Source organism: Triturus cristatus, chromosome 11 (genome assembly GCF_964204655.1).
Source record: "Triturus cristatus chromosome 11, aTriCri1.1, whole genome shotgun sequence".
Lineage (NCBI taxonomy): Eukaryota > Metazoa > Chordata > Amphibia > Caudata > Salamandridae > Triturus > Triturus cristatus.
The window spans coordinates 1174620301-1174646769 of NC_140594.1; the positions used below are offsets into that span (position 1 = coordinate 1174620301).

General features: G+C 46.4%; 1 protein-coding gene across 3 annotated transcripts in view; it reads right to left on the reverse strand.

Moving 5' to 3' along the window:
• TP63 (tumor protein p63) overlaps positions 1 to 26469 on the reverse strand; it is a 546450-nt gene that overhangs the window by 254061 nt on the left and 265920 nt on the right. The window lies entirely within an intron of this gene.

The window sequence follows — 26469 nt, forward strand, 5'->3', positions numbered from 1 at the left end:
TGATCTACACTTCGCTGGACGACTGAAGAATCTCCCTTGGAGTAAAGGAGTTACTCCCCTGCAGCAGCAGGCACCTAAACACATCTGACTGGTTTGCATCTCCCGAGCTCCTGAGGACTCCGAAGATTTCTGCAACACAGGAGGTGGGTTCCCGAGGTCTCGGAGGTAGATCTGTTCTCTCAGCAAGTCTGAGACCAGCATCCCTCGTGGGGACCGTGCAACCAGAACCCCTGTGCACCGTGTACTTTTGCAGCAGCATATGCTTTTTGGCGATCCCTGAGGCTGTACTTAGGGCTACGTGTAGTCCTGACCCCAAGCAGTCTATCCACCAAAGATTTCCGGCCTACACTCCACGAGTGTTCTGTGGGCTGGTATTTCGTGATTCAGCTCGAGGTCCCTTAGCGATCCCTGGCCCGTTGGCCTGTGAGTCCCTGTGAAGGTAACCTTGACTTTCCTTGGGCTTTCCTGGTTGCTCCAGACGTGACCTGACTCTCCATTGCTTGGCGAGTCCCCAGGACCTTGCTGGCCCTCACCGTAGCGTGTTTCCTCTGCCCGCGTGGGTTGCAGTTGCCAAGGCTTGTTGGTGTTTGATCCAGACACCACCCCGAAGCACTCGACATCCTTCTTGGGACAGCTCACCTCTTGACTTTGGTCGTTGTCGACGTCTCCTGGTTCCCGTGGCTGCAGAGTCAAGCATCCTATCTTCTCACCTGAAGCACCCGACATCGGTGGGCATTCGTCTACTGAGCACCTTTCTCACATCACGCCATTGAAAACGACGAAGGTTTCCAACACCACTTGACCCCTATGCACCCAGATCCTCTGGGATAGGTAACACTGGTATCTCGGTACTCTCAAGGGTGCTGGCCATAGAACCTTCCATGTTCCAAAGAGTTTGCGTAAAGTCCTCTCCGAAGTGTCCTTAAACTCAATTTCCAACCACAACTTTCCCATAGGGTTGTACAGAGCTCTCGCCTGTGTTCTCACACTGCAACCGTCCTCCGTGGGTCCCCTGTGTCACTACTTTGGGTGGTTCCTTGGGGTCCCAGCGATTCTACGTGCTCTAGACACTGTCTAGTTAAGCTGTGGTTGTTATACCACTTTTAGTATATGGTTCGGTCTCACCCTGGAGCCAACTGTGTATTGTGCTATTTACTGTTGTTCTAGTGATTTAATATTGTGTGCTTTGTGCTCTAATCTCATAAAGAGGTTAGTAGAGTGTGTTTAGTAATAAATACATATATTTTTTATATATCTCTTGTTTGGTTCTCCTTTCATTTGGTCATTCAGGAGGTTCTGATCTGGTAAAACAAGCTGCTTTACATTCCACAGCTACCATTAGGATATCTTTCTATAAAGGTTGTCTTTAACCTAATCATCAATAAGGGTTGTTTGGACTGGTGCAAGTTGCCCACTATAATTAGTGGACAGCATATACCAGGCCAACTTCTCACAGGTACCTTAGTCCAAATAGGGACCCTTGCTTCTAGTCAGGGTAAGGAGTGACACACCCTTAGATAACCCATGCTCACCCCCTGGTCGCTTGGCACGAGCAGCCAGGCTTATCTCCAAGGCAATGTGTCAAGTATTTGCAACCACACTCCCAGTAACACAGTGTTAACACCACAAATGGACACCACACTGGTTTCATAAAAATAGCGGTCTTTTTATAAAAAGGAATACGATGAGACCAAACGATAGAAATCCAACATATGCGCATTCGTAATATTTCACTTGGCCGGTTATTAAGCCAGCAATCACTTGTAGGTTTTACGGTATTAATGAGCAATTCACCTCTCTAATGCAGTCCTAATGCAATGCTATGCCCTTCGTAATGCAGTTCGTAATGCAGTAATAAGGCAGTCCTTAATGCAAGAATCAGGCAGTTCGTAATGCAATAATAATGCGGTTCGTAATGCAAGAATCAGGCAGTTCGTAATGCAATAATAATGCGGTTCGTAATGCAAAAATCAGGCAATTCGTAATGTATTAATAATGCGGTTGGTAATACAAGAATAATGCAGTAAGCCAATCTGCGCGGTCAACTAGGGCAGCACTAGGCCCCAACAGCAGAGACAACGATCGATACAAATGGATTGAGGCTCTAGACATCCGCACCTGACAAGTATAGTATATCTACGTTTGGCGTGCTAGTGCAAAGAACCAAGGAGCACTCCCCTCTAAAGTTTAAGCACTTTCAAAAGTAATGACAAGACAGTGTCCAAAGCAGTGTGCACACAAGAAGGTGTTCAGATCCCAGATGTTGGTTTCTTTACAGGGTTGTTCTTTATTGAGTTTTAAAATTCAAAAGACCATAGCCAACGCGTTTCATCTCACACAGAGACTTCTTCAGGGCTTATTCATGTCACAAAGAACGTATCCAAAAATGATGACCGTTTCAACAGAATGTTCTGGTTTCCATGTTCAAAAGACTTTTATACAATATGCATTACCATGATAGCAGCTCGATAACCTGCAGCGTGTATGCTCGTCTGTTTCTCGAGTATGAAAACTCATACATTCTGTTGAAACAGTCATCATTTTTGGATACATTTTTTGTGACTTGAATAAGCCCTGAAATGCATCTGCTATGGTCCCCATTCTGTCCTATGGGTAAGATGGCCTTGCAACAGTGAAAAACGAATTTGGCAATATTTCACTGTCAGGACATGGTACACACCTCAGTACACGTCCTACCTTTCACATACACTGCACCCTGCCCAGGGGGGTACCTTGGGCCTACTATAGGGGTGTCTGATGTGCATAAAAAGGGAAGGGCAAGTGGGTGCACTTGCCAGGACAACAATGCAGTTAAACTTCACGCAGGCACTGCAGTGGCAGGCCTGAGATCTCTTCTTAGGGCTACTTGTGTGGGTAGCACAATTAGTGCTGCAGGCCCACTAGTAGCATTTGCATTACCAGCCCTTTCACAGATAGAGCACTTTACTAGGGACTTCACTAGTAAGGCAAACATACCAATTATGGACAACCAATTACCATAACACTTTATACAGGGAGCACTTGCACTTTGACACTGATCAGCAGTGGCAAAGTGCTCAAAGCATCTAAGCCAGCAAAACGAAATTCATCACAGCATCAAACAGAAGAGGTAGAGGCAAAAAGTCAGGGGTAACCACGCAAAGAAATGCCAGGTCTAACAGATATTTTATTAAATTCCACACCCCTGATGTGAATCTAGGAACGTTCTGGAGTAATATATGGTTTCTTTCCCAGCATGTAGTACATATTTTGCCGCATCCTGAGATGTTTCGGTAAGTGAAGCCCTGAGATTTAATGTCAAGACAGGAGGCTAGCATTACGCATTACCTTGTATTCACTACTTCTGAGCAGCACTTAAAAGCTTTAAACATCAGTGAATGAAGTCACAAAACATTTAGAACATTCAACATAACATAAGCCTTCAACATTCTAAGCTCATCCTCTTGTTTCCTGCTTCTGAGCATGTGAATCTAGGAAAGTTCTGGAGTAATATATGGTTTCTTTCCCAGCATGTAGTACATATTTTGCTGCATCCTGAAATGTTTCGGTAAGTGAAACCCTGAGATTTTCCAGGATGGCTGGCAAGTTCACGCTGTCCTTGACTCACAAAGCAGGAGTGTGCCTGTCCAGAAAGCTCACACATTCAAGAAGCGTTGAGACAGGCTAGTTGACGAAACCCTTTTTTTGTCAAACACATGAGTACACTCGGAGTCCGTGTCTGTTTTCACCTTACTAGTCAAGGTCTGTACAACAACGCTATTAGATGCAAGGTGTTTTGTCAAAAGATAAAGGCCAGCCAAGAATCTCTTTGTGTCAACTGGCCACAGGTCAACTGACTCGAGCAGCCAAAAACGGTTTTGACCAAGTAGCCATGAGGAAGTCCATCAGCGCCTTTTAGTCAGTAAATTGGCTTTGGTTTCAAATGTAGGTATTTGTAAATCTAGTGCCTTTGAAGAGAAGGTGCTTTCTTCCATTGGTGAACAAGGTGGGGAGTCCAGATTTGTATCTATGAGGTGTCGTCTAGTTCAATGGCATTCTGTAGGTCTAGGTAAAGTCCTTAATAAGTTTGTTGAGAAGGGAGAAGATTGTTTGCCTCCTGGTTGTGCTCATCAGTGTTGTGGCGAAGATTCTGTAGGTCCTGGACTGCATCAGAATTGGAAACTAGTAGGCCCTCCCTCCTCTGGAAACACTGGCGTCGGGTGAAGGTGGTGATCTGATAGAATGACCACTGGCTGCATCTTTAATAATCTCATAAGATAACATAAGCCTGATGCAGACAGACTTTGGTACAGGATTTGAGATAGTGTCAGGATCAGATCCAGCACCAGTGGTGGTGCGTCCATTCCTCGTTATTACACTTCCTTCTACTTCTTACGTTCTTAATCCTGACTCGAATTCGAGCCGGCCTGTCGCCGGGCCACACCCGAGGCAGTCAAGACGCTGAGGGAGGTGGGGCAGCACTGCAGGGTTTCATTGACTGACAACGGTGGTCTAGTAGCGCAGCAGCAATAGTATTAGTGTGCATGTTCGGTTTTGGGCTGGTCATTTTTCCCACCAGCCCGAACATGCACATGCTAGTCTGCACATTTGAGAGCGAGGGTTGCTTCATGCCGCAGCCCCCGGTCTCCTAATGGGCGGGGAATAACCCTGCTCAAGCCAATCCTGGCGCTGCGTCTGGATTGGCTGTTTGAGAGGCACACGGCGTTCACTGCGCAGTCAGTCCTGAGAGGCACTGGGTGCCGCGCGTGGGTGGCACTATGGAAACTATGACCAATCACTGTGGCTTATGTGAAGCCATGCAGACAGTGATTGGCAATTTGTATGTAATGATGACGACCGTGACGTCGTCGCAGTCCAGTAGACCGCACCCCACACACCTCGTGTTCAGTAGCTGATCGGGTCACCTACTGCTTGGTTGATTTGATTGATGATTCACCAAAACGAACGCGAACTGAAGATCATCTAGACTAAACAATTAAGTCAGTCTGTTGTAGGGCAAACTTTGCCTCAGCCGGGTCAGCCCTCTCCCTGGGAGTACATTAAATAACACTTCAGTGTCGGTACACATGTCCCCATGTATTGTTTCACACCATCAAATCAATTCTGTGACGCTTGCTGTAATTATTATCGTACAGGTCACTCGGGTTTAGCAAAGCATGTAGGAGGCTCTATCTCATGTCGACACTCGACAGGCACCCGCCCGCATTGAGGGTATGTCTATAAATGCATTTGGGCCTAAGCGAAGCCAAAGGGTTTGTGAGAAGTTGGCCTGATGTATGATGTCACTAGTTCTAGTGTACACCTTATATCAGTCCAAATACCCTTATGGTGATTGGTTGTAAAGTCAACCTTATAGACCAGCTATCCTAGTGGTAGCATGGACAAGAGCAGTCTTAGGCTAAACTCTGAATGGCATGTGAAGCCAGCTGTGATACCATATATAATCCCTTGAATACCAAATGAAAGGACACCACAACAGATATATATATAAAATAAAGTGTATTTATTCTAGTCAAACCCTCAGCACTCTTTATGAGATTAGAGGTAAGTACAACACAGTCTTATTTAAGCATACATTAAGTCACACAGGTAAGTAATACAGTTAGGCCCTAGGGGCCACGCAAACCATATACTAAGTAAGTGGTATAAGGACCACTGTCACGGAAATAGAATAGGCCTAGGCCTAGGGAATCGCTGGGGCTACACTACACTAGCGTTAGTTAGGAAGTGGGAGGCCCACGGGATTCGTGTGCAGAGTGGAAACACTCACGCGTAATGCGTAAAAGTCAATGGCAATAGTACAGTTTAGAAAACGGTAGATTTAGGACACTTCCGGAGTAGCTAGGAAGTTGAGACTTGAAAACTAGACACTAGGATAGTCACTATCCTGATGAGCACCGGAGTACCCAAGTTACCTAGCCCACAGGCTGCGGGTGCATAGGGGTGAAGATGCGTCGTTTTCGTCGTCGACTCCTATGGATGCCTGAAGAAAGATGCTGACAGGCAGTCAGTGAAGAGTGTCCGGTGGATCCCAAGGCTGGGATCAAGAAGAGAGGAAACCTGCAAGCAGAAGGGACAGAGTCAAGGTCACTAGCCAGTGACCACGTGGAACCAGGAAGGAACCAGGCGATGTCGTGAAGATTGCAGGTGAAGGTGAAGCTTGTCGCTGCAGCCAGGAGGACCAGGAAGCGTCGAGGACGACCAGGACCAGGAGGCGAGCTGTCCCACGAAGGCTCTTGCTGTCAGCGGCGTCGAAGTTGGACTAGGACTCACCAAGCCTTGGCAAGCGGAACCCACGAAGAACGGAGGACTTGCTTCTGGTGCAGACCAGGAAGGTCTGGGGTGCTTCTTCTTTGCAGAGAAGCGGGAGCCAGTCTGGAGGAGCCAAACCAGCGCAGAAGATTTCAGGGTGCGTCGTCACAAAGGCCACTAGCCAGCGGGCAAGCAACCGGACAGACGCGGCAAGCAGGAAAATGCAGAAGGGCCCCACGCAGGACTCGTGGAGTGTGGGGGGCTGATCTTCGGTGCAGACGGTGCTTGGGGTTGGGGCTTCTCAATCCCCGGTGCACAACTTCGAGGGTGCCTCAGAAGCTGCGCTTTAAGTTACTAGCCACTTTTTCCAGGTAGCCGGTCCCACGTCGCTCGTCGCCTCCACGGATCTCAGCTTTGCTGTGGATGTGGATCAGGGTGGGAGAAGTCTGGAAGTCAAGGCTCTGGTCGGGCTCTGCAGTCGGTTCCTCGTAGAACGTGGGCAAAGCAAAGGGTAGTCTCTTGATGGTGCCTGTTTGCACAGGGTAGCCACTCCTTGGCTACAAGGGAGATTCTTCAGTCTTCTTCTTTCGTCGAATGTCGAAGGTCCAGAGTTTCTGTTCAAGTTTGCAGGTTCAGGATAATCTAAAGTCTTGAGGCCCAACTCCCACTCTTATACTAATCTGGGGGGCTGGGATACCTGCTAGGTCACGCCTTATGGGTGGGACCTGGGAGGGGGTGGTTACACCCACTTCCCTTTGTCCAGTTTCGCGCCAGAGCTGGGGCTGGAGTGCCCCAGCGCCGGTTTGAACTGGACTATGCAAGGAACACCTTGTGTGCCCCAGGCATGTCTCATTCCTTTCAGCCCACCCTGCCCCAATACACTAAAGGCTGTCTGGGGAGGTGCTAGTACCTCCCCAAGCAGGAAACCTATTGTCCAGGCCTCCCTGGCTGGGATCACTCCCAGCTGCAGGAGGTCAGACTTGTGTCGTGGCAGCAGCATACATTTTGTGATGCTGAGGCTTTGGTCAGAGGCTAACAGTGACGTATGATTTTAACATGTCTTTCCCTCTAGAAGGGGGGAATAATATTCTCATGTCCAGAAATGGCATGGGGGTATTATTCCACAGTGTTAGACACCTTACACGACATGTTTCGATAAAGCCAAACCATAGTTACCATAACCATCTAAGATTATAAGGCACTTTAAGAGTATATGGTAGGCTATATCATAGAACAGCTATAAGGACAAGGTTCCGAAAGCTGCAGACAGGCTCAGCTCATGCTAGAGCACCATCTCACATGTTACCAAGCACTCTGCCTCCAGGATTGTTAAGGCCTGCCATAGGAGTGACTGATAGGTACACATGTGTCTATATGTAAGTTAGGTATAGGAATACTACACCTAAGCAAGGGGTGATTACACGACCTTGCCCCAGCTGAGTGATCAGCCAGTTGTGTCAAAATGGAAGGCCAGGCCAGGGGTGGCATAATACATGCTGCAGCCCCTGGTAGGCCTAGGGTACACCTATGCCCTGGGTACCTAGGGTACACTGTACAGGGGCCAATAAGGTGATCCTATCCAAATGGGTTATGCACCTAAAGTACATAGTATTAATTTAGAGAGAGAACAGCAGGGCTGTGGGTCTGATTAGCAGGCCCACAGCCACATCTAAGTCGAAAACCAGTAAAGCAAAAGCAAAAAGTGGGGGTGAACATAGAAAGCAGACCCTACTCTCCTACAGGGTTTTTATATAGCGCAAACTAAACCGGAACGTACTGGAGTGCTGTACATGAACACCAGTCATTATGATTACACAAAGATACATACAGGCTGGGAGTACATTAAATAACACTTCAGTGTCGGTACACATGTCCCCATGTATTGTCTATCATCAAATCAATCCTGTGCCGGGTCGTGACACTTGCTGTAAATATTATTAGCGTACAGATCCGGTCTAGCCGAGCATGCAAGAAGCTCTATTTCATGTCGACACTCGACAAGCACCCGCCCGCATTGAGGGTATGTCTAAATGCATTTGGGCCTAAGCGAAGCCAAAGGGTTTTTATATAGCACAAACTAAACCGGAACGTATTGGAGTGCTGTACATGAAAACCAGACTGGTCATTACACAATGATACATACATTTTTGTTTGGAGTTTTGATCGGGGCTGGCAAGGGGAATGGATGGTATTGGAGGTGTAGGGGTGACATGGGGTCGTCACTGGGTTACATCTGGATTCTGGAATGGACTTGGCAATGATCGGGGGTTACAGTGCAGGCCGGTAAGTTACAGGTTATGGTCTGTCTTTCTGTTGGGACAGGCATGGGGATTAAAAAAATAAAGGAATTTTAATAAGGAACCTTAAACAGCAAAACCGAAATCAAAACTACAATTTTTAATGGAATGACTTGTGTGGTTCATGACGTTATGATAGTGTGGTTCATGAGGTTATTATAGTTCAATAAACTGAGGATTACCCGATTGCTGTGTCATGCTAACACCACATTTGCAATTGCAGTGTCAATCCCTGAAATGGCCATGACACACAGTGAGCATGCACCATTGATCTATGTAATATTACGACATCTCTTCATTCATGTAATAACAGCACTTTCACAATTGCTTTATTAACCTTATTAACCTTCCTGCTTTCTCAAATTTGATTGAAAATGCACCATTTGTCCACTCTTTTCAAAATGTCTACTAGGAGACAGACAGGCTCAATCCACACTTTGGACTTCTGTAGGTAAGGACCTAACAAACTTGTCCTCTAAAAATACTGTTTGAATAAAACTTACTCCCTCTCCTGGCCAAAAAAATCGAAGTGCACAGTCCCTATTAAATCCAGTTTAAACAGCACACAGCAGATTACTGCTGTCTCAGAGCACCCTCTGATGTAGAATATCTCTGTTGCTGGGAACTACAGAGTTTGGAGTGCAAATCCCACAATTCAACAGGTTAAATGGAAGCAGTCACGGGCAGGACAAACCACAAGTTTAAACACAAAACAGGTGATAAATTATGCAAACACAGGAAGGTTAAAACTAAAATTTTAAACTGTAACAACCACAGGCAAAGACAGTTAAAGAAATTTAAAAAAAGAGAAGATGATGCAATCACAGGTAGGGAAAATCGTTTTTTCAAACTTTTTTAGGAGAGAGACAGCACTAGTCTGCCTCCTTACCATTTCCTGGACTCTGCTCACTGCAATCTGGGGCACAGGTAGGCTGCAACTTACAAGATGAAAAATAAAATAAACGCAAATCAGGCGCCTCAAAACCGGTCAAATGGTTGCGTTAGCGTGCCCCATCTACACCTTGGCCGCTTACCAGCCCAAGCGAGAGACAATATAACCATCTGGAGGGTATTGGATAGTGCCATGTTAAGGCTCATAGGGATATTTACAAATAAATAAAGGAGTTTGGGCAATACTGTTATTTTCACCACCGCAATTCTGTCTGCCAGTGATAGGGGCCGTCTAGTCCATCTGGCTGTTTGCTCAGTGATCTGTGTGATAGCTCGTCCATAATTCATGGAGAGTATCATTTCCGGATCCCTGTGAATCCACACCCCGAAATATTTTGCTGGGTCGGTAGACCATGACAATGGAAAGTCCATCTCCACCTCTGGTGTTCCATCAGTCAGCGGGAAGACAGTAGATTTTGCCCAGTTGATCCGTAAGCCTGAGTATCTCTCAAACACCACATACTCTCTTAACAGAGCCGGTAGATATGTGGCGGGTTCCCACACATATAACATCATATCATCCGCGTATAATGAGACCACAAGAGGCTTTGGTCTGAATCGCAATGCGGCATTAGCGTGCTTTTACCAGAGTTTACAAGCTAAGGGCTCCAGCGCAAGAACAACATCGGAGACAAGGGGCATCCCTGTCTTGTTCCCCTCTTAATTTGGAAAGGTCTCCGATATCCACCCATTTACTCGCACACAAACCACTGGCTCCGTATGCAGTATTTTAATCCATTTGAGGAAGAAAGGTGGCATGCTCATTCTCTGTAACACAGTGAACATATAACCCCAAAGCAGGGAGTCAAAGGCCTTAGCTTAGCTGCATCCAGCAGTACTGCCACAGCCTGAAAATCCGGATCCAAGTAGTGTAGCGCTGCGAAGATAGTGCGCAGGTTATGTGCTGTCGATCTCTTGGACAAAAAAACCCCGACTGGTCCGGGAGAATTAGTTTAGGCACCAAGGGTTGCAGTCTGTTTGCAATCATTTTCGCTAATATCTTTGCATCTATATTAATCAGGGAGAATGGTCTGTAAGACGTGCACTTATTGGCTTCTTTCTCCGGTTTGAGCAGTGTGACAATGTGTGCCTCTCTTAATGTGGGAGGCAATATTCCTTTTTCGTACGCCTCCGCATATAAATCTAATAATCTGGGTACCAGCTCCTCTATGTACACCTTATAGAACTAACTAGGGAGCCTGTCATGGCCTGCTGATTTACACATGGGGAGAGACATTATAGCTGCCTTCACGTCCTCTACATCAAAGGGCTTCGTCAAATATTCTCTATGACCATCTGAGAGCCACCCTAATGCAATATCATCCAGATGTCAGCCTCGGGCACTTGTGGCCTATCCCCATAAAGTTCTGAGTAGAAATCCAGCATGATCCAACTCATCTCCTGTGTAGTATGGCGCGCAACATCTTCCCTGTCTAGTAGTTTAGTAATGTTTTCCTGACCATTAGGCAGTGTTATCCACTGAGCTAGAGAGTGTCTAGGCCTTCCTCTCCCCCAGAATATTGTGCTTTGCACCTTCTACATCGATGCGCCAATTCCTGATCTGCAGTTTGGTTATGCTCGGTCACTAGCTCTCTATTGCGGGCTAGCGTTTCAGGGGCTGGGGTTCTTTCATAGTCACGCTCCGAAGCGGTTCTCTGTGACGCCAACTTGCTTATTCTGCACCCAAGGTTTTTCCCATGCGCCTGCTTGTGCACCTATGCACTCCCCACGGATCGTCACTTTAAAGGCCTCCTGCACTGTCTACTGTTCCATCATTCTCTACAAAATAGTTTTTGATTGCACTTACAATTGTACTCTTAAACACAGGATCTACCAAGGAGGACGGCTGTAATCTCCACTTAAATGAAGGTCTCGCACCATCAGGGATTAGCAACTCCAGAAGTACCGGGGAGTGATCTGAGAGCGTCTTAGCTCGGTTACTAATTTGGACAACCCAGGGGCACACTCCCTCGGATGCAAGCCAGTAATCTAACCTAGACCATGATCTGTGCACCGAGGAAACAAAGGTGCTCTCTCTCAGCTCAGGGTGATGTAGTCTCCAGACATCTTTAAGACCCCTGGCGTCCAGTAATCCTGTCAAAGTGTCTAAGGCCTGCCTCCCGCGCGCCCCTGAGCCATCCGAGCGACCCATATTTGCATCCAGGCAAATGTAAAGTCCCCACCCCAGATCACCTATACTGGGGAATATTTAGAAATACGTCGCCAAACATGGCTAAAAAATTCAAGATCATCAACATTTGGGCCATATATGTTAACCAGCAGCACCGTCAAACACCCCAATTTGCCCAGAATCAGAGCCACCCTGCCCTGCTTATCTATCTCTGAGCTGACCATGGTAAATGGCACGCCCTTCTTAATGAGGATCATCACTCCTCTGGAGTAAGAAGAGGCCATCCTCACTCCTGCCCAACGACCCCCTACATTTTTCTCCGAGAATTTAGTTAAGTGGGTTTCCTGTAAAAAAGCAACCTGCACATCCATTCTTTCAAAATACGTTAAAGATCAAATTTTCTTGGGACTGTTGAGCCCATGTACATTCCATGTAAAAATGTTATATTTTTCCCCAAGCCTGCCATTCATCCCTGTCACTTTGTATATTGCCCAGCCATGTCACACATTTCAACAGTATTCTACCAGAAGTACTTTCTTTACAGAAGTTGGATCTCCCTCCCCCCCCCCAATTACCCAGCATCCCCCCACCCACTTCAGCTCCCCCAACTTGCTAAAGCCATACCGTTTTAAATAGCACAATCCCCCCTAACCCAAAACAGCATAGTAACCATACAGGGTACTCCCGGTAGGGAGCGCCAGAGTGCTATCTGCCTCCCACGTCTGTAGGAGGTGGCTGATCTGTCCTATACCACGTACTATATTGCCTCAATGATATTTCTCAGAGACTATTATGACACCAAGGGAGCTAGTACAGTGTATGACAGACCAGTCCATTACAGAGAGTGAACTTCAAACCAATAAACACCAGCCCACTTCACCTATAGATATAGCAACATTTCATGAGCGCACACATTATTGTTCTTCATCTCCTGGGTCCTGTGAGGATTCACGGCACCACCTTTTTAGTGTTTTAACATGTTCAAGTGCAGCTTTTGGGTTGGTGTAAATCTTAAATGCCCCTTCCGGGCCAATTCGAAGGCGGGCAGGATACAGCATGGCATATGGGATGCCCACCAACTGCAGCTGTTTTTTTGCCATTCCAAACTCTCTTCTCGCTGCCTGCACTGCAACTGTGAAGTCTGGTGTTTCATTTAACAGACTACAATGTTTCTCCATGTATAATAGAGAATATACACGCCCTTTACTTCAGTAATGTCAGGGCTGATGGGGGGGAGGGGGGGGGGGGGGGGGTTATTGAATGTTTCTAAATTCTTTTTTTATTTTATTTATTAGAATTTGTATTTAATGTCCCTCAATATAGTCCAATAAACTGCTGTCCAAGGTGAAACACTTCTACACGTCAAAGAAATGAACATAAGATTTTTTTTTTTTAAAGAGACTTTATCATAGTTTATATGGTGTTTCTTGGACGATTTATCTGACCAACATTTCCAGGCCTCGGCTTGTGTGGGGGCTCTTAGAGCCAAGCCCGACCTTTAGCTCGGCTCTGGTTTGGCTTGCTCTGTTAATTTATTCAATCAAACAAAAAGAGAGAAAGGGTAGAATGGAACCACTCCCGGTCCCCTTGAGGAATCAATAACAATGGAAGTAGTAACTCCAATATCAACTAAGAAGCGAATAAAAGCAAAATACTTTTTTTTTTTTTTTTTTTTAAAAGAACCCTCACTCACCAACCTAGTCGGTGACATGCTTCAGCATAGGGTTCCCACCCAAACGGTCGAATGCCTCTCGGGTGTGCTACGATGCCCGATTACAGCGAAGCAGGTTTGGTTTGTGCAAAGTGAGTGAAAAGGTGAGGAAGTGGATTAAGATTGCCTTTAATATTCCATGAACCTTTATACTGGGATAATAAGGCAAGATTAAAAGCAGAAGGGGATGTCCTGTCCCGGACCAGGGCACATGGCAGGTGCGAAAGGAGGGCGGTTGAGCTTGACAAATGTGTGACTATAGCCAACATCCCCCAACGGGATCCATGGGGCAGGAATAATTAACGTCCCTTATTCACACCTTTCAGAATACGCTGAGAGCGGAACCGTAAATTTGCGTTTTTTTCATTGACACAGGGATGGGTGCACCTTAGGAGTGCATACCTCTCGTGTCAGTGCTGGTCCTGAAGAAATCCAGGCAACTTGGCACACTGAGGCTGAAATATGCAGACCTGACCTTGTCACTAAAACACACCAACGGATGTCAAAGGCCAATTGAACCCAACAGTTGATTTTGGAGTTACTCATTTCATTGTTGTTGTTTCTGTTAATGTATTGCCTTGTTCACCTCTAGAGCTACTTTTGTGCTAAACTGAAGCACACATTGAAGTCTGGGAAAAAAAATAGTACTACAGTCTGGTTCGTGCCTTAGGAGAACATTTGTTTCCTATGCGGAAAGTATAGTATGCAACTATATGTTATAGAGGTGGGTGAGCCATTGAAAGCCAGGGCTAGGCTCAATCCAGATATCAGGCTCTAGTTCAGCCTGAGGTCATCTTTGACCCTCGAGTCCATACGAGCCGAGCTTTCATATGGCTTCTGCCTACCACCCTTGCGTTACCCTTGTGCACAAAGATTTACAGACAAAGCATTCACATTTGAGTTAAAAAGGATAGACAAATAGACACCAATTCACTAGCTGATTCGCATCAAGTGAAACAAGAAAACCTGGAATTAAGTTCAGCTTCCCCGCTCTGTGAGCTTAGGCTAATATTAAATTCACCAATCGCTCTTTCCTCATAATTGCATATGAAAGCATCTTCAAATACGTGCTTTCACAATAGGAACTGTACAAACGCACTGTGTCTGAATATACTGTAATGTTGCTCTATCTATAAGACTGTTGGCCACATACAGGATGCACATGACAACTGAATTACCTCTTAGTTCACTAACGGCATATCGCCAGTGCGGGGACAGGCATGGTTTTAAGTTCATGTTTAAAAATGATCTTTTTTATTAAGTACCTCTTCGTGTATCGATACGAGTTAAATGATGTCAGAGCTTCCACTTGTTAAAGATATGAGCCTTTCAGATATTTGAATGTTAACATATTTTTCGTGGTTTGGTTGCACAATTTACATTGCAAACATTTCTAGGGCTCGGCTCTTAGAGCGGAGTTTGACCACTGGCTCAGATCGCCGTGGAAATTTGTAGGTTCACCCACCTCTACTATGTTACAAGTACAGGCTGCCCATTTCTGCCCACTCTTTCATGTTACAATTTCTGAATGAATGACCGAAAATACTTCTAAAGCACGCGGTTAGACGGAACCCAGCAGTCATGGTACTAACAAAACAAATCAAACAGAGGGAAGAGTTGAAAAGAACTGAATAACCATGTTTTAAGACTTTTCCATTCAATTCACTAAAGAGGAAGAGGATAGGAGTGTAGCGAGCAAGGACTACCACATTTTAGCAGTCTTGTAGTATAATGATTTTGAAGTCATAGGGTGCTAGAGAGATCCCTTTCTCCTGTCCTCTATATCTTATCTCACAAAGAGAATAGACATCCTTACCCAGGCCTTCTCTTATTTGAGCAACTCTATTACCTTTTGCAGATGTGATCCATCAGGTCAAGAACCCCTCTCCAATCACGATCCCTTAAGATAATAGTTTCCCCATACCCAAACATGCATACTCCCCACTCAAAGAGTACAAAATACAAAAGCTATGAAAACCCCAATGCCTTTCACACTTAGTCCCCCAGCCAAACACAAAACGGTTTCCCTATCCCCATCATCATCATCTCAAACTGTACTCGAGACACATTTCTCATTCCCAACTTATCCTCTAACTTGATCCATATTACCACCTTTTCTCTCAGGCAAACCAAACATGACCCACCAGTTCCTCCTTTACTTGCATGCTACACAAATGCTGCTCTGCAGTCAAACACTGCCTTGTGACCTCAGACACGATCACCAGTGGAGAAGTGTAGCTCACTGGTTAGAGGAGGCATACCCTGAAGCAGAGGTCAGACCCGGGACCAGGGTTCGATTCCCGACGCGGCAGGGTCTGGAGCCCAATTGTCCACGGACTCGATAATTCTCGCTTCGGTGCCTACTCTAAGCACGAGTTCACACTATGCAGCTCTGGGCAACAAGCTTGCTTAATCTCCACAACGGCCCCCCACGGCGGGATGCCTGGCTTTCACCTTGGGTATGCCCAGGACGGGTTATCTCACAGGGAAAAACCAGGACGGGTTCCCAATGCAAGCGCCGAGATGCCCAAGGGTAATTTGAGCGCTATATAAGACCGCACATACATACATACATACATACAAACCCAATATCAACATCCTGATGATCCTCACTGAAACCTGGCTGAACGATACCACAAACGGCATTCTTCCACTCCTACTCCCCTCCCTTCTCCATTCTGAGAAGTGACCAGGAGGCAAACAAGGTGGACGTCTAGCAGAAATATTCAGAAACGCTCTGAAATGCAGACTACTCCCCAACACCTGCATTCAATCCTTCAAGTGTTTATCACTGGAATCCATCTCACAAGCTTCCTCTATCCTTAGGTGGAATGTGATCTACCACCCTCCCGGTCAAACCAACACCTTCATCGAACAGTACATGGATTTCTTCACAGCACAATTAATCCACTATGAACATTCTCAGTGACTTCAACCTCCTTTGGGGTTCAGAAGGAAATAAGCCACTGGACCACTTTGCAACTTTTCTAGAAAACAATGACTTCCATCAACACTGTCCGAAACCCACGCACCGCAAAGGCGCCACTTTCAACCAGATTATCTCTAGATTACCTCTTCTTTCGACCAGTGACCCTATCCCAGTTGATTGGTGGATTCTCCAACTCATGCCCTTAATAGTGTTTCTCAAACGAGAAATCCCTTGGTCAACAGAAGAAAGAAGAAGAAATCTGGTTCAGAGATCCACTACCATCGATACTGAAACCATAGCCAAACTAGCCCAAGCACGCCCCCCTTGATAGTGCCTTTTTTTTTGTTTACAAAGAGTTTTATATAGCGCGAACTAGACCCGAGAAATTGGGTATCAGAGCGCTTTACATGAGCACCAGTTTCGTTACAGATGGACACATTCATTTTAGTTAAGCACAGGGAGATAAAGTGATTTGCCCAGAATCACAGGATGTCGAGGTTTTTGCCAAGACTCGAACCAGGTTCCTCAGCCTCTAGGTCGGCTGCTCTAGCCGTAAAGCTACGCCTCTACTAGGCTACAGACAATTTTAACTCATGCGCGGACTCTAGGACTCAGAAATTCACACCCATCAAAGCAAATCCAGTAGACTCAAACCATTTTGCCACTTGTACTCCAAACCCCTCTATGAAGTAAAGAAAAACATCAGAAAATTTGAGAAAGACTGGCGGCGAGCACCCTCACCATTAAATATAACAAAGCTTCATACTGCAAGACAGAAGTACAAAGGCCACCTCTCCATAGCCAAGGCATCACAGATCAGTTCTCTCCTTGATACAGGCAAGAAAAGACAAACACTCCTTTGAAGTAATTAAACTAACAACCCTACCCTCCCCACCAACTACACCCCCATTTAAGGCTTCAAAGATCATTTGCAATTACTTTACAGGTTTTTGATGAAAAAAATCAAAGACCTTAACATCTCCCTTACAGCCAAAGTTGACAACCTAATCAAAGAGATCCTGCCTTGCAAAGCACTACAGCCTTTGTCTTCTTTTTCCACAATCTCTGGGGCAGGTCTACTACGAACTCCATCAAACGTGAAATCTCTAACCATCTTTGCGACACCATTCCAGATCACTAGCTAAACAGCTTCTCCTCATTTGAACAACCCTGGTAAACTCATTGCTGGATCAGGGCTCATTCCCAGACTGTCTATAAAGGGTCAAATGTCTCCTCTCCAAAAAAAAGCAAATCTCTGGAACCCGCCGACTTCGAGAACTTCCACCAAGTATCCACCCTGCCCCTCTTAGGCATGGTGACTGAAAGTTGCGTAGCCTCCCATCTGTCATCCCACAGCCAGGACAACAACCCCCTTGGCTCCCTTCTATCCAGATTCTGTCAGCGCCGCAGCACAGACTGCAATTTTGCAGATTGTGGATGACCCCTCCGCATCCTAGACAGGGGCAACACCCTTCTACTTCTGCTCTTAGACCTCTCCTCAGCGTTTGGCACAGTCAACCACCAGTCTGTTAGACATCCTGAAGCATTGAATGGGTATTGGTGTCATCCTTAAGTGGTTCACCTCCTGTCTAACCGCTACAAAGTTGTAAATGCTGGGAATGCTGTCTTAAATCTAGTCACCCTGCAACAAAGGGTCCCAACAAGGTTCCTTTCTCTTCCCAACCCTTTTCAACCTCTACCTCAAACACCTCTGCACAATCCTCAAAAACTCAGGAGTCCTCTACCACCTATATGCAAATGATACTCAAATTTACTTGAAGGTCTCATGCCCGGAAGACTGCGCTCACATATCCAAATCCCTGAATAGAATCTGGATTAAATGGCTAACAACCACCTCAAACTAAACCTAGCAAAAACAATTTCTTCTCAGCTCTCCAGAAAAAGTTAATTTGCTGATCAGAGACCAGATGGATCTCCTCCTAGACATGAGCGGCCACCCCACATCATTCAGTATGCCAAATCTCTGCAAGTCACCATTGATCGTTATCTGACCTTCCACAACCATATCACCCAGAGGTGCAACTAGAGCCAAATTTCGGGGAGGGGGGGGGGGGGGAGGGGGGGGGATAAGAAAAAAATTCGGGGGGGGGGCTGCTGAATCTTTAAACAATAGGCAGAGTGGAGCTGCAGGGGCTCTTAGAAGGGGTGAAACAACAGCGAGGCCTCATTAACATGCAAATAGTCTTTTAAAGACCCGTGAAGTGCTCGGGTGCGGCTGTGTGTGTGCGGGAAACTGTCTCATCCCGGGCTGCAACACACGAGTCCAATGGGTGTTGCACGCCTGATATCACCTCCATGGCTAAGAGTGCCCGCTTACAGATGAGACTTCTTTGGGGAATCAGGAACCTCATCCCAGCACATGACCTTAAGTTCAGGCACTTGCGCTTTCCAGACTCCTACAGACTTGTACTCCTTTTCGGCATTCCCAATGTTCATCTAGAAACTCTTAGAGCAGTCCTACATGTGGCAGAGCACTTTGTGGCAGGATACAAGAAATTCTAAGACATCGCCCCCATTTTATGCTCCCTTCAGTGGCTTCCCAAGGAAGTGCGAGCTCAATTTAAAACGGCTTGCATCACTCAAAGGTCTACATTCCTCTTTACCCTCGTACCTCTCTGAGAAACTGAAAATCTCAGGTGCTGGCTGAGACTCACAAAATGCTAAATTGCCTCTTCTCGCCAAACCCCCAAGCATGAGCCAATCCTTCTACAGAAGTGCCACAAGACTATGGAACTTTCTTCTACCAAGCCTCTGACTGACCAAATGTCATGTCACCTTCAAAAAAGATCTCACAGCTCTTCCCTTTGAACAACATCTGACCTTTCCTGCTACTAGCCCTCACGCTCAGACCAAGTGCAGAACAACCTCAACCAGTACGCAGGGCTGATGTCCATCTCTTGGTACTGTACCATCTGCTTGTCACCGTTGTTAAGTTTTATAGTGAAAACGTGTGAAGCGCTCTACCTCATGGGGAGGCTAACCTGGAGTTCTCTCCATCATTAATGTACAAATATATTTTTTATTTGGCATTGATATGTTCTGCTTTATTATAAAGTGCTCTGATGCCCATGGGCCATGTTTAAACACATAAAAATAAAAAATCCAGTATTTATATAAAAGTTATGGTCCTTTTAACGTGAACTCAAGCAATGGAGGGTTTGTGTTTAAGGGAGGGGTTTTTAGACATAAATGAGCAGAGACGACCCTCTGGTAAGAATCTGAGTAATAAGGCTTCAAGGCACAAGCACTAGGAGGAGAGGGAAAGAGGAGGAAGAGGGGAAGAGCAGGAGAGGGGAAGAGCAGGAGCGGGGAAGAGCAGGAGAGGGGAAGAGGGGCAGAGCAGGGAGTTAGCCGCAGACATTCCCAGAACTGGTTTAACAGGGATTTGCTTCAAAGGCTGCCCTGGAGGGCTCTATAGTGCGGGCTGGGGAGGGGCGGCAGCGCAGAGGGTGTTTTTAAAGCAATAGATAGACCAGGCAGTCACCCTCTGTACTTCCCTCCCTTCCCCCCAGCTCCAGCGCTGCTTGTGAGGTCCCCTACTCCGAGGATCCCTCTTCACTGCACATGGCTGATTTGTCACTGACCAGAGCCCCAGTGAAAGGAAATGTTCGGGGTCCCTATAATATGAGACCGCGTTCTCTACTCAGTCGCTCCCCATGGCAGTACCTTCAGGGCGCCAGGCGCCCCTTGGGCAGGCAAAGGAAATGTCCCCTCACCCACTGGTGGTCTGTAAAATTCAGACAGTACTGACTTGAGTGGGCCCCAAAAGCCCGGGTGCCACTGCACCTGCTGCACTACTTTTTAGCTACAACCCTACTTCAGCCCGCTCTCACACAGCGCCTTAGCGGTTAGTATTGTAGTGGGGCAAAGGACTCGGCAGGGGAGTGGGCTCTCCACCTGAGCATCCTTTACAGCGTCTGTAAGTTTGGAGTGAGGCTGGCCCAGGCTGCAACGCCCCCTGGGCTAGGAGGACTTCAACCATCCCCTGGTGCGTCTGAGCAGGCTGCTGCTTCCAGGATACACACGGCTCATTAGCTGGTGTGTGCGGAGCTGCTTCAGAGAGGGGGCCTCACTGGTAGCCCACAGGGCGGCCAGAGACTGAAGTGCATGAAACAAGCATAAGAACTGTGATCCTGAGTGCAGAGGGGCAGGGCGAGAAGAGAATGCACTATTCTGCAACTAGCTTGTTGACCTTACACCTTCGGATAAATAACGTACAAAGTTTAAATGAAAAATAAATGCAAGTTAAAGTAATGGGGAAATACATGCCTTTAGTGCGGGACAGCTCAATTGGTTCATGCGATCGCTGCAGACGTCTGTGTGTAACCAGACACAACACTGGACCCTGATAGGCGCACTGGGGAATAGTGTCATATGTTTATAGGGTTGTGAGGTTCAAGCTTGCAACGGAATGCACTATCCACATGAAAGCCATTCTTTTTTTTTAAAACCATGAAAGTAGGAGGCGGTCAGGCCTCTGAAGGCTCTGGCTCAGCTCGAGGTCCTCTCGGACAATCGAGCCGAAAATTAGCCGAGCTTTCATATGTGCCAAGAATTATGACAACACATTAACCTTTGATGTGAAACATGAAAGGGAAAAACCAAACCCTTCTAGAGGCTGAAATACAGACTGTGAAACCTGAAAACCTGGTCCCGGTTCCCCCGCTTGACCGAATTGTGTGATCCTCTGTATGTGTCATTTCACCGAACCTCCTTGTTCTTCATTATTGCATATGAGAGACGTTTGGAAGACGCCAAGTTTTCTCAATCATGGACAGGCCAGAGCTCGTTGCTCCTAGAAGCAACATTAATGATCACTGCGACATCAGCGTTCTCTGCTCAGCATCTCCCATAACACTAGAGCAAGGCCACTGGAGCCAAGTGGTGTTGTGTGCCACACACATTCATGCAAAGGGAGCATTCGTACTTGACCACGTTGGCTGGGTTCGACTGAGGGGTGCATTCGTAGTTGACCACGTTGGCTGGGTTCTACTGAGGGGTGCATTCGTAGTTGACCACGTTGGCTGGGTTTGACTGAGGGGTGCATTCGTAGTTGACCACGTTGGCTGGGTTCGACTGAGGGGTGCATTCGTAGTTAATTCATAAATTAAGCAAAAAAGAGGAGCCAAACAATTCTGGGAATGGGCCAGCCCGGCCCACGGACAGATGTATTGCCGAGGTGCTCCACTGCAGCTCCCACTTTCTGGGCCGGGAACTGTGAACACAAACAAGTGTGCTTGGTAACTCCGGGAGAAAGAGATGTCTGAACTAGTAAGGTGCAGGATGGTCCAACCCCAACGCCTCTGACAGCAGCCAACCCTGAGATTCACTGAGAAGCGAGCCTTCATTCTCCCTTTTCAAAATAGCCAACATGGTGCCTCAGTATAGCATATGCCACTGAAGGAAAAGTTGAGGCTATTGGCTGGGAGCTGATGCAGTTTACCAGCAGGCAGGTGAGTCAACCCGCCACCCTAATCGGAGAACCTATGTGATACTGGAATACGAGGTGAAAGAGCTCCACGTTGAGTTACAGGTGTGGCAGAAAATGAAGCCCAGTAGTAGAGGGGTGGTTGATCAGAGGCCGATCGAGACTACATAGGCCCCAAAGAGACGTTCTCCTGCATAACAACTTCCTAGTCATCACATGGTGCTTAGCTTCATTTTTGAGAGAGCCGAGAACAGATACCACAGAGTTTTCAGTTCCAACCTCCAAAACCGGAGATGCACCCAAATGAGGCTTAAACCATGTCAAGAACAAAATGGAATTTTTCAACCCGGAAGACACTGTCACTCCAGCGTAGAAGGGACGGCCCTGGGGTGGAAGATCCTGGTCCTGCCAACCAGACTAGTAGGGAGGCATTGCTCCATGGGCTTCTAAAACAGGAGGACATTCTTGAGAGCATCAATAGAAAAGATTCCTCGGTAGACACTTGTCTTGAGGACCTCAAAGTTAAGAGTTGAGCAAAATGAGTCAAAATGGTGAGTGCTTGGCCATAGCTGCAGGTCAAGATGCAAGTGCATAGGCAGGAGGAAACAAGATGATAACAGGAGCATTTTAGGGAGTGCTCTGTCCAACCCGGTCTACAAACAGGGATGGCATCGCTGAACAACATAGCCAAGGATTCTCTTTTGAAGATCCTGGATTGCCCACACTATTAGAGGGAGAGGATTTGGCAAACGTCCTTACTCAGCTTGTGCAGACAGAAGTGCTGGGACACAAGAATGCCACCCCTGAGAAGTAAAAGGGGGATGTATGCCTGACAAGAGGAGGCCCGGGAAGGACGATGGAACTGTCCTTGTGGAATTGCGATCTCTGCAAAAGTAAGAAGCTGTGGCACATGCAGCTTCCACATACGTACGCTTCACCTTTAGTAGTAACAAAGTGTTGATGTTCTCCAACCTTAGCAGAGCTATGCAAAACACAGGGAAAGACCTTCATATCAAAGAGTTATTGGCTGCTGGGCACGAGGACTCATTGAGGTTCCTGCAAAACTCAAGATGCAGTACAGAGAAAAGGATATTTTTTTACAGACCCACATGTAGCGAAAGCTTTTGTCGAGAAAGACGACGGACTACTGCAAAACAGGGGCTCTCAAGAAACTTGGTCATGATATAACAAGGTTCTCGGGGGCAGGAGTATTTAGTGGTTGGAAAGATAGGCAGAGTCTTGTTAAAAGTTACTTTCTTCCACTTATTTTTTTCTCCTATTTACCCTTTCCTCTAAATGAGTATGAAGATCAAGATGAAAATACTTGGTGAAATGCTCCTACCAGAGCTTGAATACTGTGATGTATATAACATGTGATACTGAACTTTGTAATTTTAGTTGTGTATGTTCAATGTTGCTCGGTTGCATTTTATGCTCAAGAAAAGCGTGGGAAGGGGAGAGGAAGTCCGAGCAAAAAACGGAACCAAAACTCACCATTGCATCAAAGCAAACTGCACATTTAGACGATTCTAGAAGCAGGCAGCGCAACACTTGACACCCTTCTTCCCAGACCAACATTCAAACGTGTTGCCCATTTGCTTAACATGAACATGTCTCCTACCGCCCCAATTCCAGGAGTATAAATCCGACTGCCCACCCCCCTCTTCCGGCTTGCAATGCGCCTTTAAGCTAGACCGAGGCGCGGTCTTCGCTGCACTGTAAAGCAAACACGAACGAATCCGAGAAGACGTCGCCTCGGTTCGTCGCAAGCAGGGCATTTCTTTGCAGTCGGCTGTGACTGGCAAAAGATCATTTTCCCGTTTTTCCCTCTTTTGAGATGCATTAAAATGGTAGTCAAGCGGCTCCTGACAGATGCACCGCGGAGATGAGAACCAGTGTTTGACGCGGTTTTATTATCAGTGGCTGTTCTTAAAACGAACCACTCAACGAGTCCTGCAGCATTGCTGATCATGGGAAGCCTTCCCTTGCCTCACTATGTCCCCCATAGATCTCCAAGGCACGTCCAGCTCGGAGCAACACTTCTTCCGGGCCACTTGCATTTATCCTACACCCTGGCAAAAAAGTGAGGTAGGGTTTAAGTAACACAATTTGCCAGTTACAAATACACAATCCTTTATAGCCACCATTAGCAAGCGGGAAGTGGTCTGTGTCAACGCACCTGCCCATGCTTGAGTTCTTCCAAGTACACAATCCTTTGTAGCCACCATTAACTAGCCGGAAGTGGTCTGAGTCAACGCACTTACCCATGCTAGAGGTCTTCCCAGTAGGAGGAGCAGGGTAGTGACGAAGATCTCCCTGCACTGCATCACTCTACTCTTTACCGTGGTGGTGCCTTCTCCTAAAGTAGTCAGTGAGGGCCTCAATAGCTACTGGAAAGGTCTACTACTCCGTGCAAGACATGCATCTGGCTAGAAGCCCCCTACAGTGCAACAAGACAACCTTTGGTGGACACAAACTGCGCCTTTAGGGACAATCTGCCTACAACGCCTGTTGCCGATACTTCACACCATGTGGCTCAGTCCTACACTATTACTCACTTGCTCAGTACCAGGCCATTGTGTAAAATATGTTGGTTCCCTTGTTCTAGTCTTATTTGCAATGAAACAGTTGTGCCTAGTACTGGAAAAGGAATACAAAAAAATCTATATATTTGAGGTTTTGACCATCACTTGCTACTACTAGTTAGAAGAAAGCACACAAATATTGACCAATGACAAGGTTTCCACTTTTCATCAAACCCAGGATGAGCCAACAACACATCCTGAGACCCAGGGCCATATAATCTAGCCATCCTGACAAAGCTTCTTCATCCATCTAGATGGAGATGCAGCCATTGAACAGCACCTGATGCACCAGGGCTGAAAGGCAAGGGTCACAAATGGGCACAAACGCCTGCTGCACACCTTGGTAAGGGTGGCCCGCGGTTATCAGTCTGCGGGGGCATACCCCATGGAAGGCATGAAGTCTCGGAGGCATCATTCTGAGAAGTGTGCAGGCGAAGGAGAAGGAGGCGGTAAGCCAGCTCCCACTGCACTCTCACTGGAAGCTGCACAAAGTGCAGTGAGGTTGTCATAGTTCAGACTGTCATAGTTTTCAAGTAAACACCCACGACCATCAAGCAAGAACCCCTAAATGCTTGGAATACTGGGTTGTAAGGTAATGGCCTACACGTCTGATACACTGCACTGGGGGTCACGTACAACAAGCACCAGTTTAGTGCCACAACAGGAAGCACTCTTGATTTCTGGTCATCAAGAAACAAGGTGTTATGGTGGCTCTAGGCACCTGCATCTTCAAAAAAGAATTAGTACTGCTACAGAGTTCTCAGGTGCAATGTTAGGAAGACGTTGTGGAGAAATGGTCTGGCTTCCTTTATTAAAATACATCACAAAGCAGCAGTAGCCTAAGACCTAGGACTGCACAATATTGGCGTGAAGGAATATTCCTTCTCATGTGCCTTTTTATACTAATCCAAAAGACACACAATTGATGGATGGAATGCAGATCAAATCAAAACATTCAACCCCAGTCAAGAGATCTGGGTTAAATCCATCATTCTTTTGCTCACCATGCCACCCCAGCTGAGACCTGGCCATATGCAAATCAGTCTTGAGCCTGTGCCTCATGGGAACAGTCCAGCCCGAACTGTCAAGCCAGGTCCTCCCTGGACCGGAAACAAGCATCCTAGGAACGGTTTTGGGGTTTCAGCCCTCTTCAGCCAGGATAGCTTGATTCCAGTGGCACAGTGAGCCCAGGAACCACGTCTAGGCATACCTGGTGCACTTAGGGCGAGAAAGCAAAAGATACAAAATTGATGGACTGAATGCAGAACAAATCAAAACAAACTGGAATGGCATGGGGAGCAAAAAAACGATGGATTTAGGCCCAGATCTCTGTACTGGGGTGAATGTACAACATTGTTCTGCATTCTGTCCATCAATTATTGTTTTTGCATTTGTCACCCCGAGTGGGACGGGTATGCCCAGACGTGGCTCCCGTGCTCTCCATGCCACTGGAGTCAAGCTATCCTGGCTGAAACCCGAAACTGGTCCTAGGATGCATTTCATTTCATAAAGCTTTATTCGGTGCATGAAAAATGACCATAAAAGCACAACCATAGAAATAAAACAAATGCACTACAATATCAGATACAGCAAAATAACAATTCAAAAGCTACAAATAACAAATGATACAAGCATACTTTTCCTGGCCTTGATTGAATGAAGTAAAAACATAGCAGTAAAAAAAACGATATCGGCGTTTTGTAAGTTAAAAACTGAACTCATTGCTTGATTAACTGTACGTATACCATATTTACAAAACATAGGTTTTAAATAGGCAATACGAAAATTCATATACAGTTTGCAGATAAGAAGATAGTGCACAGTGCTCTGTTTCGAGATGCCATCACACTTACAAGGCCCTTGCGGATATTTCTTTAGTGTTGGCAATGCCACCAAATGGTGAGCAATACCAAACCTCAGTCTGGATAACACAAACTTATGGGATGGCCTTGTTACACATACTAAATAAATGGGTAAACCTTCATCAAGCTTATACTTATTATAAAACAAAACAGTAGATAGAGAACCGTTAGCAATGGCCCGTTTTCTTGCAGTAAATGCCCAAAAAATAGTTTAACTCTTTATCGTAATTAAAGATGTTGCGTTAGGGTCCACCAAGATGTTTAAATTAAAAATCTCAGAAAAACATCTAACTACATATTTT